The sequence below is a fragment of the Castor canadensis genome, chromosome X (assembly GCF_047511655.1).
Source record: "Castor canadensis chromosome X, mCasCan1.hap1v2, whole genome shotgun sequence".
Taxonomy (NCBI): Eukaryota; Metazoa; Chordata; class Mammalia; order Rodentia; family Castoridae; genus Castor; species Castor canadensis.
Window position 1 is genome coordinate 111,148,221 of NC_133405.1, and position 14,844 is coordinate 111,163,064.

General features: G+C 42.5%; 1 pseudogene; it reads right to left on the bottom strand.

The window, feature by feature from the left end:
- Positions 1 to 1,454: 1,454 nt before the first annotated feature.
- The window catches only part of LOC141410416 (melanoma-associated antigen 11-like), a 57,191-nt pseudogene continuing 43,801 nt past the window's right edge, over positions 1,455 to 14,844 (bottom strand).

Here is a 14,844-nt window from a genome sequence, read left to right on the forward strand (position 1 = left end):
TGTAAAATCCCTGCTGCAGTGTCTTATGTATGCCAGAACTTAGTGAATGGCAGTGGCTGTTATTTCTAATGGTATTTGATCCCAATCCTGTCCACCTTGGAATGTTGATCATGAGTTTACTATTCTCTAGGAAATATCAGAGAAAATTCAGCTTCATAGGACATGGAATAGTTTGTCATCTGAAATGAAATTTCATGAATAAAATTCAGGAAATATTCCCTCTTAAAGGTCACATTGCAAAATTGGGGTGTGAAGGACTCTTCTTTGTTGGGAAGCTCTTTCCTTTACTCCCAGCTACTTTTTCATCCAAACACATATTTTCTTATTTTTAATGGGTTTTATTATTCTGTTTTCATGTATACATCCTTTATCCCTATTCACCTCCCTTCCACCTTGATCACCCTCTTCTTTCGTCTGCCTCCTCCTCCTAATTCCCCTCCTCCAAATAGTCCCCATTTAACAATTATGTCATTTTTGGGAGAGTCTAGATTCTGCATATGAGAGAAATCATGGTATTTGTCTTTCTGAGTCTGGTTTATTCCACTTAATATGATGATCTCCAGTTCCATCCATTTTTTTGAAAATGATGTAATTTCATTCCTTTTAAAGGTGAGTAATAATATTCCATTTCCAAATAACTATTTTCATTCATTCCTTCACCACCCCAAATCTAGTGTTTTCTTACAATTGGCTAAATTTTGTTCAAAATAAACCAAATTAAAATGTCATTTTATAGTTAGCTCTGGCTCTTCCAACCAGGCAGATGAGCACTTGGCAAGGAGCCACTAAGGTCTCACTTCACCAGATATTCACCCTTAACTCTTGGGAAATCCTTGCACATGATGGGGATAAATAACCTACCTCTTATGCTGGGTTCAGGTGCACCTCTCATACCTGCCCCAGGAGGAGATTCCTCTCTGCCTTATCTGGCATCCAAAGGGAATTGCTCAGAGCATTTTTCTATTCTCCCAGCCCTAAGTCACACCATACAAGGATCTGGCCTTGGACCACCACATAGCTTTATTACAATTTACTCCCATGAAAAGAATTGCAGTTTCCCCAAGCCCTAAACTGTCTTGGCTCACGGCACTGATACTCAGAAGCTCTCCCCTGGAGTCCTATTTCTTCATCTCTCTTTTACTTGTTCTTGATGTTTTAGAAGAAAGCTATCTTCCCAATATTGCTGCTAGTTCTACTAGACCCTACCATTCCATGGGTAAGGGTTGGACTGGCTGATCCTAGTTTGCTAGTATCTCCACCACTAATCAAAGACCTTCCAAAGAGCAGATGCTCAATAAAGGTCTGAAGAATAAGACAGTCAGGGATTTATATTTGCTAAGATATAATTTCACCTGGATACTAAAATAGCCAAGGAAATCTAGGTCAACTTAGGTTTTTAAAATGTAACAGGGAAGACAAAATAATAAGGCAAGAATTAACTTTTAATTCCTTTATTTCCTTACACCATCTCTTTTACAGCTAAGTCCTTTCCCATTTCCAAGGAAATATTTAATCCAATGCCATGTCATCCTATTCCAGATCACAAAATGCGAGTGGTTTCTCAATTGGTTGTACAATTAAGCAAGACTCACACCTAACTTATATTAACAGCAGTAAATGCATGGCTACTGTCATTCATAACCTTTTATTACGAAGCTAAACCTTCAACTAAAAGGGACATCTGAAAAAATCCAAAGGAAATGAAGGTCAACTCTGAAATCACCCAAATAGAACAGGAGGACAAAAATGGTAGACAGTTTGTTCCCTTCAACCTGCTGTAGTGCTCCACTAAGCAGAAGGCTTATATTTCACTCTAAATATAAAGTGAAAAAGGGGCGTCATTTCATGTGGGGCAGGAGAGGCTACTGAATGTGACCCTGGAGTGTTTGCCCTAGAAGGTCATCTAAGCCCCATTCACCTTTAGTAGCCTCACTTTACCTCATGCTTAAACACCCTCTTTTTCCTCTCTCAAAGCCTCTTCATACAGGAGTGGGAAGGATCTGGGATCACTCCCACTGAACTGGGCCCAGTGTTTCAGGACTTCCATCTTGCTGGTTTCAGCATGGGCTCTTGGGCCCCACAGGAACTCATAGCGAGCAGGATCGCTGTTGGGCACCTGCCGATACTCCAGGTACTGTTCCTGCACAAAATTTTCAGTGACAAGCTTTCTTGAATTCCCATATATGTAGTGCCCCCATCACACTCAGTGTTTCCCAAATGACCTCTTCAGTGGCATGGTTGCCCTCCAAGAAAATGATCCACAGGATGATTATCAGGAGGCCTGTTTTGGGCATGCCCTGTGCATCACTAAGCATCCCATCATATGTGATTCCTGCAGCAGGGACAAGGACATAGGAGTGGTCAGTGGATCCACTTCCTTCACCTCAATGCCAAAGACCAGCTGCATGCACTGACAGGCTCTGCTGAAGACTTCAGGGAAGTAATCCTGGTGACATTCAATGACAAGATTAACCATTTCTTCCTTGGTGGTCAGCTCCTTCATTTGATACTTGAGGAGTAGAAAGGGCACCAAAGCTAGTGCATCATGCAGCAAGGACACAATATCTACCAGGTTGTGTCGTGGGAACAGACCTTCCCTTTCTTGACTTCTGGAGCCCTGACTGAATTGGCTCTCCTGAGTGGAGACCATGGCAGTAGGGGGAGAGGAGGCTCTCTGAGGACTCTGGAGACAATGTGGTGTCCCAGCAGCAGGCACCTCCATTAGGGTGGCTGGGATCAGATTCACTGCTACCTCCTCCCCCTCCTCAGCCATGGGGACCAGCATACCCATCAGGTCTGAAGCCTCTCTTTGGGCTTGAGGGCTTCCCTCAACCTTGGAGTGCTGGCTCTTTTGACCATGAGGCATCATGACTTTCGTTGGGTACAGCAGGCAGGAATAAGGGCAAGAACTCAGTGATGTTCACTCACAGGCCTAAGGGAAAGAAGGAACATGTGAGTGGCCTCAGCTGAGAACTGCACCCTTGGCAGCTCTCACAAGGCCTATTACAGATCTTCTCTTTGGGTGGTGCTCTAGGGCCATCTAAGCTCCTGTTTTCCTGGTAGGCTTGTTCCCTGAGAACCTGAGAGAAGTGAGTCAGCTTCTCAGGGGCAGGCAACTCAGAGCCTGAGGTTGTGAGGCTACCAATAAGGCATGGGAGGTCAGGTAATGAGGGAGTCCTTGTGTTCTAGGAGGGTGGAGCCCTTGGTACACTTTTAGGGTGTGCATCTCACCTTGACTGCTGACCCTTCCTGGTCCTTGTCTGCTCTGTAACCTGAGGGCACTGCCTCAGATCAAGACCTTCACCTTCTGGTCCCCATAGCAGGTATAAGAGGCACTGAGACATCCCTCCCTCCTCTCAGGCTGCAGACTGCCCCCAACCCAGTGGGCTAAACTCTGCAAGATCCTTACTGTTCTGGGGTGTATGGACTCCTCTGTCCTAGCTCTGGGCCTTCAATATTTCCCTGGCAGGGCCTGAACCCCAGTCCTCTGCTGGCCTGAGGACTCCCCAGAGGAGAGTCTGACTTAAGGAAGGTCAAAACACTATTTCTGTGAGACACCAGAAAAGGATATGAGAGGAGGCCTATCTACCCATATGCCCTAGGTTTTCCTGTAGCTAACAGAGGGAAAGGTTGGGGCTGGAGTCCCATGTGTTTGGGTAAGGGGGTTCCCTCTGTCCTTACTCTGATTCTCGGATACCTCCTTCTGCTGGCCAGATGTGGCTCCTCTTCTGTCCTGATGACTCTTCTCACTTCAAGTCTTTACCTCCCTGAGACCTGTGAGACAGAATGAGGTTATAGCTCATCTGAACATCCCTGCAGAGGTTTCCCAAGGCTGACAGAAGAAGCACATTTCAAGGGTCTTCTTTTGTCTAGAATGTCTTCAAGGTATTCATATTTACTTCTCAGTAGGCCCAGGATCTTTCACTCTGTTGACCTATAGATCCTGCTTGTAGGTCAAGGCCACCAACTCCTCACCCCCAATTCTTACTCTACGTAGGAAGCTGGAGGTGGCATCTCTTCTCCACAGAACCTTCCTGGAACCACCCTAGGCTGATAGGTGGAGCAGGTTCTCATGTCCTAGATCAAAGATCTTCTTGGTCCTCCCTCAGGACTCTGCTGAGCAGAGATCACACTCCTCAGACCAAGGCCCACTCCTCTCTGACAACCCAGAAGCAAAAGTAAAGGTGTCTTGCATCTGGTTACTCTGCCAAGAACCTCCCATGGCTGATGGAAGAGTGAAGGGTACATTTGCTTTGGAATGCTGTGTCTCTTCAATAGGGGCAGGGTTGGACCCTGTTTGGGACCTGGGTCCCTCAGTCCTGCATCATAGGTCCTGACCGGACCTGGGCCCTTCCTCTTACTGAGGTGATGTTCTTTCTGCCAAACCTCTATACCCTCTCTCTATATATCCTCTCTCAAAGAAGGATGAAGACGTAGGGATCACATGCCTGGCCACCCTCCTAGGGCTCACAGCAAGGGTGGAGCTGGATCCATCCAAAGTCCTTGCTAGGTCCTCATCTTGAAGTCCAGCAGTATCTGGCTCCTCACTCTGCTCAACTGAGGCCCTGCTCCATCTACCCAACCACTAACCCCTCTCAGACTCAGATATGAAAGTAGGGTATCACCTATCTGGTCATTTTGCATGGAGCCTCCTAGGATTGACAGCAGTGGCAGGCTTCCATTGGGTCACCCTTGTTCTGGAGTCGAAGTTCCTCTGCTTCACAATCTAGACCCTGTCCCCTTCACCAAAGAATGAATCCTGAATTCTTTCTAACCCTGAATTAGGGTACCTGAAATATGGTCACCTGACTGGGCTAAACAGTGCTAATAATAGGATTTGGGGGCCCCTCTGTTCTCTCTCAGGAACCTCTCATTGAGTCATAGCAGAGCTGAAATGCTGCCCTCTACCAGCCTCAGTCTGCATACCTCAGACCAAGGCTTTGACTCCCAGGGTGTTGATGAAAAGGAATGCTGCTGAATTTTTTAAGGATTCTCTACCTATGAGAGCAGGCTTCCTCTGTTCACCCTCAGCTCTTTCTTCTTCCCATCACAGAGCCTATGCCTCTTCCCTCCAAGGATCTCAGACCAAGACTTGATTCCCAGTGTACCATTAGGCAAAAGGAGAAGGTGGGGGAGGGGCTTGCCTGACTGGACTCCACCATGTGCATGGATGACAACAGCAGCAGGGCTGGATTATTTGGGGATCATGTATTTGAGAGGTCACCTGAGGTAGAAGGAGGATAGATTGTTTGGGGACCCTCTGTGGTGGGGTGCTTCCTCTGTCTACCCTCAAGTCTCATCTACCCAACTCAGAGCCCGGGACTCTCCACTTCTCACACCTGCATAACTCAGAAAAAGGCTCTGACTCCCAGGGTACCCTGAGGCAGAAAAAGGAGAGGGGTAGGATGGACTGCACTTGCTGAACTAGATGCACCCCCCCCTCCATGCAGGGAAGACAACTGAGGTGCAGCTGGATTATTTGGGGACCCTCTATCTGTGGGATGGCGTCCTCTGTCCACTGTCAAAGTCTGACCTCCACCACTCACAGTGCCCAGGCAATTCCACTCCACTCCACTCCACAGACCTACGGATTTCAGAATAAGACACAGACTACCACCATCCCAAGAGAAAGAAGACTGTGCTCTCCAGACTAGATGCCCACCTGTGCAAGGATGACAAAAGGGGTACTGTGGGACTATTGTAGATCATTTTATAGGGTCATTCCTCTGCCTACCCTTTGCTGTTGCCTCTGCTTCTCACGGATACCAGATATCTCACCTCCAAGGACCTCAGACCAAGGCTTGACTCCTATGGTTCTCTGGAGCATGAGGAGAGGATAGGGTTACTTGTCTGACTAGATTACCCTGGGTGCAAGTCTGGCAACAGGGTGTAATGGAGTTATAGTGGGTCCCTTTATGGAGGGGGTCCTCCTCTGTCCACCCTCTACTCTCACCTCCATCACTTTTGGAGCCTGGCTTCTACTCTCCAAACACATCAGACCAAGGCTTGACTTCCAGGGTCCCCTGGGGCATATGGAAGAGTATGGACTAATGGTGGGGTTGCTCACTTGACTACTGCCACCCTATGTGAACAGCAGGACAACCAGGGTACATCTGGATTGTTTGGAGACCCTTTATTGGGGGAGGTTTCCTATATTCAACCTGAGGGTCTCACCTGCACTGCTCACAGTGCCCAGGCCGTCCACTGCACAGATCTGAAGACTTCAGAGCAAGATTTTGACTCACAATGTCCTCCAAAGCAGAAGAGGGCGCTCTCCTGAATAGATGCCTATGTACGCAAGGCTGACAAAGGGAAATAGCGAAATTATTGTAGGTCCCCATAAGTTCCTATGTTCCCACTCTGTTCTTATTACCTCTCATGGAGCCTGGGCAAATCCCGTCCAGGCTTGACTGCCAGGGTTCTCTGCGGTATAAGGTGGGGGTGGGGTGACAGGTGTGGCCACTTGCTGACTAGACACCGCAGGGTGGAGGACTTATAAACCCGGGTGAAATTGGATTTCAGGGGGACCCTGCATCGCATTAACTTTATCTGTCCACCCACACAATCTCATCCCCCTCACAGACCCTGGATCTCACCGCTCCGAGGAACTCCAAGGCTTGACTCCCAGGGTCCTCTGGGGCATAGGAGCGGGTGGGGGTTGGGGGCAGAAGGACTGGCAATCTCGTGAGACTGACAACAGCCAGTGATCACCATTATGATAGGGCTCTTTGTGGGAGGTTTTCTTCTATCCACTCTTGGCTCTCACCACAACCTGCAATATGGGGTCTGGCACTTGGGGTGTATTAGGGTAATTTGGGGACTCTCATCACCACCAGGGACTCCTCAAACCCCCTTATAGACTCCAAATCTCCCTCCTCTTAGTACCTCAGGTAAAGGCTCGGCTCCCATGTTCCTCTGGGGCATTAGGAGTGGGGCGCCACGGATGGATGAGTGGGGAGTTTTGCAAGACTAGGCTGTCCAGGGTGTATAGTTAATAACTGGGTTGCAGATGGATTATTTTCAGACTCATTCTGGGGTGGGGGGACTTTGTAAATTCACGGTCTCACCTCCACTCCTCACAGATTCCGGATCCCACCCCTCTGAGGAAAACAGAAATGGGATTGACCAATACAGCCCTCTGGGGCATTAGGAAGAAGTGAGGGCAGAAGGGTATGCTCTGGAGACAAGAAGCTTGCAAGTGCCCCTCTGATAACAGGGTGCACCTGGGTTATTTGGAGCCCTCTTTTGGGGGTGGCTTCAACTATTCTTCAGCGTCTCACGTCCACCCTCACAGACTCCAAATCTCAACTTTAAAGGACTTCAGACCAGAGGTACTTGACTCCCTGCACCCTCTGGGACACAATTAGGGGGGTGGGGATGGAAGTGTAGGGGTGCTTTCCAGACTGGATGCCCTCTGATGTATAGCTGACAGTGGGGGTTAGGTGGATTATTTGCAACCCTCTATTGGCGGTGGGTTCATCTCTCCAACCCCTCTGGCCTCACTTCCACCCTCACAGACTCAGGATAGGAGTCCTTCAAGCACCTCAGGCCAAGTTTTGACCCCCAGGGTCCTCTGGGGCATAATTTGAAGTGACTTTGGATGCATGGCTTATAACAGATGCATGGAAGAGGCAGAGAGAAGGCACAAACACCAGTACAGGGTTTATTGTTTAGGCAGGAGCCCTGTGGGAGGGGGACCCCAGCAAGAAAGCTAGAGCCCATTGCCATACACAGGCTTGGGCTAGATATAGGGGGCTAGTGGAAAAGTACCAGGAAGGCCACTAAGGGATACCATTGCTGGGCAACCAAGAAAGATAAGGTGTGGTTAGGTCATTGTCTACTCAACTGTTTTTGGCACCCATCAGGGGAGATAAAGGTTACAATTGTCCCTTTGTCCGTCTTTGGGGTTGGGTGGGGAGTTTCTAGTAAGCCATCTGCAAGGGAGGAGGGGGTCTGGTCCTTTCATGGCTGTCCTCATTGTTAACCCCAACATAAATCAGCTCTTAAATGAACATGACTTAGTTACCTTAGTAGTTAAAACTCTGACAAAAATCACAGAGAACACAGGTAAATATTTATGGGGACTAAGTGTGGAGGTAGGAAACCTAATGGCCAAGAATCATGGCTCAGATGTTGATAAGGGATCATATCCCAGACTGTTGACATTAACAGATGGCTCTTGACATACAGCAGGAACCCATCAACCTGTAGTCAATGGAGCACCCCCACCCCACTAAAATTACAGGCCAAATCTAACCATTCCAGGCCAAAAATTCCCTCCGCCTGCCATGTGGAAGGAGTAGGACTAATATCTCCACTCTGTTGACTCCAATAAAAACTAGAGGTCTTTACCTCCAGTGTAATGCTCCTTTGTTGGGTTTTTTCCTTTGCTTTACATAAGTAAATCTGTCTCAACCTTCATACCAGTGCAGCAGTACTCCCTGTGCTCAGCTGTCTCCTGCTTCTCTGTGTTTCAGTAAACTCTTGTTGTCTTTACAAATTTGTGGATTAACCTATAACACTAAAAATTTCTGACAGTTATCTTGACAAAACAAAAACCATTTTAAGACAGTTTTTTGTAAATGTTATTAAGAACAATATTTTTAAGATAGTCTTTTTGTTATGAGCTTAGAGAATTAAGTTTTAGTTTAATATTAGTAAATTTTGACCTTACAAAACCTTTAATGTAACTGGATTTTAGTCAACTCAATCATTTACATAAGCATTTATAAGTTCCATCTTTTTATGACAACTTATTCTGTACCTTTATGACAACTTATTTTGCATCCCCTCGGGGAGCTTGTCTTCATCCTTTTTTTTTTTACTTAAAAGTATTTTTTAACCTTTTATTTTTAAAAACCATATTTTTAATACCATATATATAATATCTATATGTTACTTGTTAAAGATAACTCATAAAACCTTTTAACTTAGAACCTTATATTTGTATGAAAAAATCAGAAAGAAATCAACCTTAAAATTATTTTTTGTATAAAAACAATTTATAAAAAGCCCATTTGTTAATAGACCCATGTATTATAAGAAAGAATAAATCCCAGATTTCATTTGTGACAGAATAAAACAGGCTAAGGTCATTTTTAACTACCCAAAGTTTAAGATTCCTGTTGCAGGCCGTGCCCCCCCCCCTTTTTTTCTTTCTTTTTTTTTCCTCCTTGGGTCTAAGCCAGAGTGTTAACCTCTGAATGCCTGCATCCAAGTGAGACCTTATTGAAATAAATTTGAAAAGCTGTTTTCTTAAAAGTGGCAGTAGAACAAAGCAATAATTTTTTACATTTACTTTATAATAAGAACCATCCTCAAGATGATTACATATTCATGTGTAAAAAGCTTAAGCAGTTTATAACAGAGGTCTTTAAAACAAATACCCTGGTTTTTTGTTACTTTGAATATCACATTAACCTATAATAGCAGTTTAAGAGCCATTTTGAAGATGCTTAGACATACACACATAAACACACACACATAAAAGTTTTATAAATTAAGTATGCCAGAAAAAAATTTCAACTTAAGTGTGCATAAGATAAACTGGAATTCCCAGAGCAAATTAAATTTTGCCAAGTTCTTTAAACAAATTGACATACATATACTCATAAAACTAGAGTGCACTCTCGAAAAAAAAAGAAAAAACTTTTAAATTATACCCAGAGGGCTATCCAGTGGAATGGTAGATGATGCATCTGTTCTCTGTGAGTCTCCCTCTATGGAACTGAATTTTTGTTACCCATCCCTTAACCTGGTTGTGGCTATTTCCAAGGAAAAGCTCAACCCTCCTAACTCTTAGGGGTGTCTCACACATTTTCATATGGCACAGTTCTTCCACCCTGCTCCCTGAACCTGACAGACACAGTTTCACCCCAAAAGGCAGTTACTAGTGGTCTCTGGGAAGTGATCAGTCTCCCCTTCTGCCTTCTGAGGCAGGGCTGAATTCGAACCTGGGTTCTTACCAGTCTGACGAGTGGTGCTCCCCTCCCCTTGCTGGTTCCTACACCTCACCAGGTTCCATTGTGCATCTGAGGCCTTCATCCCAACTTCCCAGGAGGACGAATCCCTCCTCCAGATCAAGCTGTCCTTTGGTGCTTAGTGGGATCTTCTCCTGGCAGTCTGGGGGATGCACTCTGGTGACAAGGGAGGTGACAAATCACCATTTCCACAGTCCCAGCAACGAGCCCCTAAGAAATGTTGCAGGAATCTCAAGCTGAGATAGGGTGCACTGAGGCAGTTTAGAAGGAAGCAACATTTTATTGTGCCAACACAGACTCAGTGGACTAGTGTCCAAAGGCTGAGCCCCAAGAACAAAGAGGTCTCACCTTATGTACCCTTGCATGCAGGTTACAGAAGCAAAAAGCAAAGCTCAACCCACATATGGCTGCATGTGACTTTATTGGCTATTCTATTCCCCCAGTGCAATGTGACCTTCTTCATCTTTCACTCCTTTAAGTTTTACCTCTTTGTTTTGCCATCTCTTCTCCCGCTTAACTATCAGAACACAGCTTGTCTGTTTCTTTTTTGGCCCTCCTCCCTGCTACAATAATACTTCTATTTTATATGTTGAGTCATGACAGAAATAGTGTTTATATCTGGTGGTTATTAATCCTTCATCTTCTTCCATCTGTTTTGGAGGGGGGGAATGAAAGAGGGAGAAAGGATTGCATAAAATCAGATGTTGGATGTGCCTAATATTCTACAGTCTCACCTTTGCTTAGTAAGAGCATTTTTATTAATTACTAGTGCAGATTAAAGATTCTTTTTAGGAAACTCTTTGGTAGAAATTTCCCACAAAACTACAGGCACACTAGTATGTAAATATGCATGTAATATACATAGATATATTAAGCACTGTACTTAGGTGTTTGTTGGCCTAACATAATAATTAGCATTGGCTGTATGAGTATAAAAAATTCAGCTTTCTACAGTATTTTTTAAATGTAAGAGAAATCAGTTTTATTATATTTAGTTCGATTTCTTTGTGCTTACCTCACTTTTTCAAAAATAATTTTGTCTCCATGACTTTAGGGAAATCACTATATTTTAGACTGAAAATGATTTTTGAAATCTTTCCCATGTAGACTTACTAGTCACAATACAGTCATTGCAAAACATCTTGATTTTCAAAAGAATTATTTTAGCCAGAGGATCGTGGTTCAAAGCCAGCCTGGCAAACAGTTCAGGGAACTCTATCTCAAAAAAATCCTATCACTAAAAAAGGGCTGGTGGAATGGTTCAAGGTGTAGGCCCTGAATTATTTTTGAAAACCTTTTTAAAAAGAGTAATTATTTTATTAATATTATAAAATTGACACATGCTCAAAAGTAATTCAAGAACTGGATGAAGATGAAAGGAATTCAAGGGATTAAAAAATCTCATTCCATGTTCCATTTTTCAGCAATAAACATCACCATCATTAGATGAATACAATTTATTACATCTGTATATGAGTGTTTGTAAAAATTTAGGTAGACACACAAAATATTGGGTCATGAAGAAATGGTGTTTTTAATTTCTAGCAGACACTGTTACCTAACACCTATTCAACCTTTATTTCTTTCTGGTGAAAACATTGCCCTTTTTGTGCCCAGACCCAAAGAATGCTAGATCCTAATTTCTCATTCTTTGTAGCTAAAAGTGGTCACATGTTGAAATGTTGGATAATGAAATCCAAGATTATACTGCTCTGAGACTTCTAAAAGTGATTTTTGTCTTCTTGGAAACAAAGATTCAGAGAAGGCCTTTTACCCATAACCCTTATTTTATGCTTGAGGTACTGTTATGTGAACCTGATACTTGGGATTGCAGCACCCCTATGTGACTGCAAAGTGACAAACCTGAGGATTAAAAGTGAATATGATGAGGGTAATAGACAACAAGGATTTAAAAATCACAGTACTTAGTGGTATTGTTGCACTGATCAACAGCTACTGTAACTAACCATGTCCAGACTTCTGGACACTGAATCTGTTGGCATCTTAATCATAGACTCCCCAGCTTCTAGAGCTGTGAATAATAAATTTCTGCTGTTTATAAATTACCCGGTCTAAGGTATTTTGTTATACCATTTGAAAGGACTGAGATACTTCCCTTATTGCCTTTTTGAATTTGCTAGAACTACTCAGACTATTGTATCTTGTTGGTTAATTTCCAGAGTGCTAAAAGTGTTTTCATTTTTGTTTTAAATTTATAGTTGCCTTTTGAAGACAGGATTTGTTGTCTTTCATACTTAGAGATAGACCGAAATTCTGCCTCTAGCCATCTTTTTCTGAATATGTGTCTATAGTCTCTTTATATTCCTCTTTTCCTTCAAATAAATAATTTCATCTGTAATATCTTTTAGGTTATGCAAAATAATTTGCACCAAATATTTCTGTATTCCTTTAGGCAGTAATTGTACATAAATGCTATGTTGATTTTATTATCCGTATTTGACTGGGGCAGACTATGGTGAAGAATAATGGGAGGAAAATGAAGTGAGCTGGCCAGTCTGTTCTCCTATTTAGGCTTTCCTTTCACATCCTTTTTCAAAAAGGGCTTCCCACCTCCTGAAACAAAGTTAGGTGTTGGGCACAAAGTTATTTAGAACAGATGGCTCTCTATAGTAGCATTTTGCATTCCAGACCTTCCTCCATCTTTTGTCCACTTCACACCCTCCCCATTCTCCCTTTCTTAGCAAAAGGCAAGCTTATAAATAAGAGAAAGACTTCTGCCTTGCCAGCATTTATGTTTTCCTTTAGCTCCCCTTCCCTGTGTTTTTGTATTACTGTTATGAGGCTTCTTCAGTGATCTCCTCAACTTTTCCTGTGACCCTAGATCTCAAAGTGCTCTAATCAAAGGGACATTGATTATACCTTTGATTATATTGATCCTTAACTTGGACAAGATCTGAGGTGGCACTGGGACTGTCTGCATTGTTTTAGTCCTGACCTCTTACTATCATGTGGCACTGAGGAAATTTTTGACTGTGTTGTTTACTTTCCAGTTTGTTTTTTACATATTCTTTTGGGGAGATTTGAGGCAGGATATGTAGCAAAAATTCTATTTTATTGTATTCAACCAGAAGTCTTTAAGCACACTCAATTTTGACAATTGCTTCTTGAACTAGGCACACTGGCATGTTGGGAACATAAAGAACAGAGATGAGGCATAGTTTATCGAAAGAAATATAGTTAGCCATGCAAAAGAAAAAAAATCCATCTAGCTTAAGGGTCATTTGTGGCCATCCTACTAATTATTATCTTGGTCACATAATCCTTATAGAAATGATTTCTCCAATCTAACAAGGAATGCAGAACAGAAAAACAGAGAGCTTTAGTATCAAAAAATATTTTTACAACAACCTAGAGAAGTGGAGAGCATGTGAAACAAAAAAGAAATAGTTAATATAAATTTATATCAATGTTTAAACTAGTTCATTAAATAAACCTAATTTAAAAACCTTAGATTAAGTTTTCCAACCTTTTTTCAGAAGTGCATATACTACTTATATTGCTGGATGCTTAGCCTAAATGTGTAGCTAGGGTTACCACTACTTTCTCAGATGTGGCTTCACAATCATAAGAATTAACCCAGAAGGGATAAAGTATAATAGCTCCAAAGAAATCAGTAGGCTTTAACTCTTTGAATTGCTTCTTTCACTTTAAATTTTTCTACAATGCTTTTAAAAAATAGTTGCCACAGTAACCTCAGTAATCCTCCGTCTGAGAATCATGTTTTCTTTTCCTTCTTTCTTTTTTTTTTGTACTGTTCCTCTGGCGAATTTATTGTTCCTATAGCACTGAGAGTGAAGGGACGTTGGGGCTAAATGCTGTGATTTTATGTTCTTACTTGGTGATTCCAAGTGAGACTAATGGAAATTATCTTCTAACATGTAGGTTTTTTTTGTTTGTTTTCAGTTTTTTGAGAAAGGACGAGGTGGCCCTTAAGTCACACAGCTGCAGGCTACTAAAACCAAACAGAATACAATCAAAATAAATTCTGACATCAGAGCACAACACTTTTAAGTTCTACTTTGGTCATGCCTATTTATACCCAATTACTTGAAAATCACGCACAAATTGCTAAAACCAATGTTAGTTTCAAAATGTATTTGTAAATAGTTGACTCTGTTCTATTAATTTAAACTGACTTGTATGCATTGGTCTAGACTTTGTTAATAGTAACAATAATAATACATAGACTCCAGAGAGGATTCCCTAACATTCATAGTGGGGCATTTTAAATGAATTTTTAAAAACCTGCGGAATTTCTCATAAGAAGTTTTATCCAGATGCTACTTCATAAATGAATCTCACTCTCATTCTCCTCTTTCTCTCTGTTTCTCTCCTTAAAATGATTATACAGCTGCATATTTGCTCCTCAAAATTTTTATGTTTAAATTTCAGTTAGTTATCTCCAAGGAGTTTAAAACTAAAGCTTTTCTTTATGTAAAGCCTAAGCATGAAGCCCCTGCAATATTTCCTTGCTGGAAATGTGGCTCAAGTGGTAGATCACCTGCTTAGCAAGTACAAGGCCCTGGATTCAAACTTTCCAGTATATCCAGGAAATAAAAAAAAAGAAAATTATAATTATCATTAGATTAGAATGCTTTCAACATTTCATCTAATATTTCCAGAAAGATCCTCCCAGGAATACATACCAACAACTTATTTGTCAAAAAAAAAATTTGCTGGGAACTTGGCTCTACTGGTAGAGTGCTTACCTTACATGTTCAAGGAAGGGCCTGGATTTAGTCCCCAATACCTGAAAAAAAAAAGTTGGACTGGCAGAATGGCTCAAGTTAGAGCACCAGCCTAGAATGTGCAAGGCTCTAAATTCAATCACCAGTACCACAGA